The 4,068-nt window shown below is 31.9% G+C and overlaps 1 non-coding gene across 1 annotated transcript; it reads right to left on the minus strand.

Moving 5' to 3' along the window:
- Positions 1–1,155: 1,155 nt before the first annotated feature.
- LOC122044546 lies at positions 1,156–1,352 on the minus strand. The gene has a single exon (XR_006129584.1). It is a non-coding gene; the product is annotated as a U2 spliceosomal RNA (small nuclear RNA).
- Between the last annotated feature and the right edge of the window lie 2,716 nt (positions 1,353–4,068).

A 4,068-nucleotide genomic window follows, 5' to 3' on the forward strand; every position in this document is an offset into this window, starting at 1 on the left:
TATTCAAAAATTATATTCACAAACAAAACTTGTAAACTATATTTATTAACAAACTTGTTATTAAATTTGTAAATAAATTTTTTTTAAAAAAAACTGTAATATTAAACTCATTAATTAAATAAATAAACTTTAAAATATAAAAATTTTAACCAATCAATTTCAAATTAAAAATGTAATAATATCTAAATATATATAGATTTTGTTTGGCCTGACATGATATATATTTTGTGTTTATATAAATTTTATAATAACATACACATTGGGCTGGTAGCTGAGTTGTGTGGGTATATAGTAGAACTAGGAACAAAATTTCATTAAATTTTCTTAATAATTTATAATTAGGGATGTCAAAAATAAATCTTATCCGTAAATCCAAGTCAACCCAAAAAATATCCAACTTGAATTAGAAATTTTCATATTCAGATCGGAGGATTTTTAAGTTGTACTAGGATTGGATCGGAGTCCAGATTGACTAGGATTGGCCTAAATTTAGGATTTAATAAATCTTTTTAAAATTAAATCAAATTTTATTTTTAAAATTATGAATATCAATATTAAAGCAAGTATAATAATGATAAATTATTGAGATAAAAATAAAAAATTATAATAAAAATAACAAGCAAAAAATTATTGTTAATTAAGTTATTCAAGTTGGTCGAATTATTTAGATTCATATTTAAAGATTCCGAATTGTATTCAGATTGGGGTTAGGTTCGAATTAATTTTTTTTATAAAATCTTTTCTTCAAGCCGAATTAATTGGTATTCGAGTGATAGGTGTTTTATGTGTTTTATTCCCTAAGGATAAAATGTCCTCCATATTAGAAAGTTGTTTGGTAAGTGATTTATCTTTTCTTGGGCGGAATAAAATCATTTTTTATTACCAAATTAAAAAAAAACACTAATTAAGTAATTTCGATTAAATTGAATAACTTAATAAAATTTAAAATTTTAATTAAATTATTTCAAAATTTCATCTAAGAAAACATGAATTTATTCAATTCTAACTTTAAAATTCCTTATTAATTAAATTCAATTATTTGTATGTGTTTTGTATTTATTTTTAAATATATAAAATTTTAAGATTTAATTTCATGGATTGTAATTAATAATTTAAAAATAAACTTAATTTAATATAAAAATTTAATTTAACTTGGTCGGGTGCGCCGAACCCCTACAATAGTGCAACATAGGGATGACACGCGAAGGATCCAATAGCAAGCTACTGTAATGATCCCTCCCCAAAGAAAAATTAATTTAATATCATAGTGAACCAATGGTCCACGTATCAGATATTAAACTGATAAGAACAGATACTACACTTGATCTTAGCCAAAAGGCCGAGAAAGGTATGAATGAGAAAGTGTCATAGCCTCTTCTTTTATAGCACTAGTTCCACTTTGTTAATAAAAAACAAACGATATGGGACTAAATTCTAAACCCTAAACTCTAAACTCCATCTAGTATAAAAGGTCATTACAGTTTTTTTTTGTTTGTAAATAGAGGCGAGAATACAACTCCACCTGGTCTAAATGGCCATTAGAGTTTTTTTTTTTAAGAAGAGGTGAGAGTACACTGCAAACCGTGATCTTTCTCATGTCTCCTTCTCCTTGGCCGTGGAAAAGAAAGGAGAGTCTTGTTGCTTGCGATTTTGTTCTGGAGGCAGTTAAGGTTTGTTGCTTCGTCGCTGCAGCTGCGTCGACGAGCAAGACATCTCCTTCGTCGATCACCCTCTCTCCGCCTCGTTCCCTCATCAACTAATCAAATTCTTCGGCGAAGCTGTTTTTGGGTTTGATCCCCCGATTCGCTCGGCTCGTCACTAGTCAGTTTCAGATGTCGATCCTATAGGAAATGGGAACGTTGGAACATGTCCATGTTCCCCACTACTCTTAATGGAAAAGTCCATTATATCCTTGGGTTATTTTCCTTAATAAGGAGTGCATCGAAGGATCATGGGGAACGATTCACGGTGTAGAGAAAGAGACAACAAGAGAGTGAGGAGAACATTTGAGACGGTGGGATTTGGTTCGTGGAATTATGGAGAGCTTTCCAATCCTATGATTGCTCTTCCGACAGCTAGTCCAATCGTCGCCGATTTTAGATCTGTGGGAGATCGTTGTAAGTGTTTACCATTTTAATTCGTTTTGATTCATGCATTTAGAGTATCAACAATGGTATCAGAGCACATAGTTAGATATAAATGCATGACAAATCTCCTGTTTAAAATTGCTACCCCTTCCTTTTGCTCTTGTTTGCTGCCGCTCCGATCGATTTTGTTTCCTGTTGCCAACACATGGAAAGATAGCATCCATGTTGTGAACTTCCCCAATTGTCGACGTCGTAGGTCTTGAGGGACACCCACGGAGTCTGCCTCTGATTTGGGCGGTGGCTGTGCTCATGGCCGCCACTCGCAGAGGCCTTGCGTCGTTAGCATCGGAGGCCTATCGCCAAAGACTTCCCCTGGTTTCTGGGCACTAACATTATTTTTTGCATGTTTTAGTGTGTGCGAGATCAAAGGAAAACTTTTTCTCATAGTAAAAAGTCTTATTCCAATCAATAACCAAGTCACCATTGCCAGCATGCCCTCTTTTCAATTTTCAAACATGATCAATCGTACAGTCACATATTTTGAGGAGGAAGTCTCAATTCATACATCTTACTCTTGAGGTTTTGGTGGTTCTCATTTGATATGTTGGGTTCATCCTATTGAACTCGTTTTGTTTCTTTTATATCTACTTGCAATAGCCTGGAGGGATGAGATGTGGAAAGTCAATCTTACTTTGGCCTTTGTGCTTCCTTCTCCCATTGCAAAATATTTTAAAGAACTTTGTTGCCTACTTTCCCAACTCTGTTGCTTCCTGGTATGAAAGCGCCTTAACATGTTAGTTAATCTAACCCACAAGCTAATGACCCCTCGAGTTATTCTCCTATAGTTCGGGCCCTTCGTAGACCGTAGGGTTAGGGTTTTCCCATGGTCTTTCATTTGGCCTGTTCTTTCAGTGATCTATTTAACAGTTTGACTGAACGAGCCTATTTATCCAAAGCATTGGTCTAGAGTTATTCATGATCATCGAGATGGTAACAACATTGTGCTCTCGGTACACATCCCAAGCGTGCCCTATCATTCTGCCCTCGTTGCATATCCCAAGCGTGCCGGATAGGGCAGTAAATGATCCAATGGTTCAAAAATAAGTTTGGTGCTCAATTTAATATGGAATTATTTATGTTCGTTCAATACAACACAATTTTAATTAATTGGACATGCTTCAAAAACTTATGAATAAATTTGAACAAGTATATTGGTGCATAATGATCATCAATAACTTTTTTATAAACATGTTAAATAAATAAAATAAAATAAAATAATTAAATTTAATAAATAATTATATAAGTTTCAAACAATAAATAAGTTTGTTCTTGTGTGATAGTACAACGGTAGGGCACTTTTATAGTTTCCTAAATATTTAAGGATCGAGTTTAAATCTCGGTGAATTAATGGATGAATTTTCTCTAATGGGCGATTGATCTAAGAACACTGGATTGATGGACCGGTGGAAAATGTTTATGGCTGGATTGACCATTTAAACAAACCAACCTCAAGCCTAACTTGAATTAAACTCTACCCCACGATGTAGCCAAATTGGTATTCGGATGATACAGGTGTTTTTCCTGTTTTATTCCCTACAGATTAATTAAAAGTCCTCCCTAGTATAGAAAGTTGTTTGGTACGTGATTTATCTTTCTTGGGCAGAGTAAAATCATTTTTTCTTACCAAATTAAAAAAAAAACACACTAATTAAGTTATTTCGATTAAATTGAATAACCTAATAAAATTTTAATTAAATTATTTCAAAATTTCATCTAAGAAAACATCAATTTATTCAATTCTAATTTTAAAATTTCTTATTCATTAAATGAAAAATAATAATTTAATCAATAAAAAAATTCAATTATTTTTATGTGTTTGTATTTATTTTTAAATATATAAAATTTTAAGATATAATTTCTTGCACTATAATAAATAATTTTAAAAAAAACTTAATTTAATATAAAATTTAAATTTATCTTG

This window comes from Zingiber officinale, chromosome 2A (genome assembly GCF_018446385.1).
Source record: "Zingiber officinale cultivar Zhangliang chromosome 2A, Zo_v1.1, whole genome shotgun sequence".
Classification (NCBI taxonomy): Eukaryota; Viridiplantae; Streptophyta; class Magnoliopsida; order Zingiberales; family Zingiberaceae; genus Zingiber; species Zingiber officinale.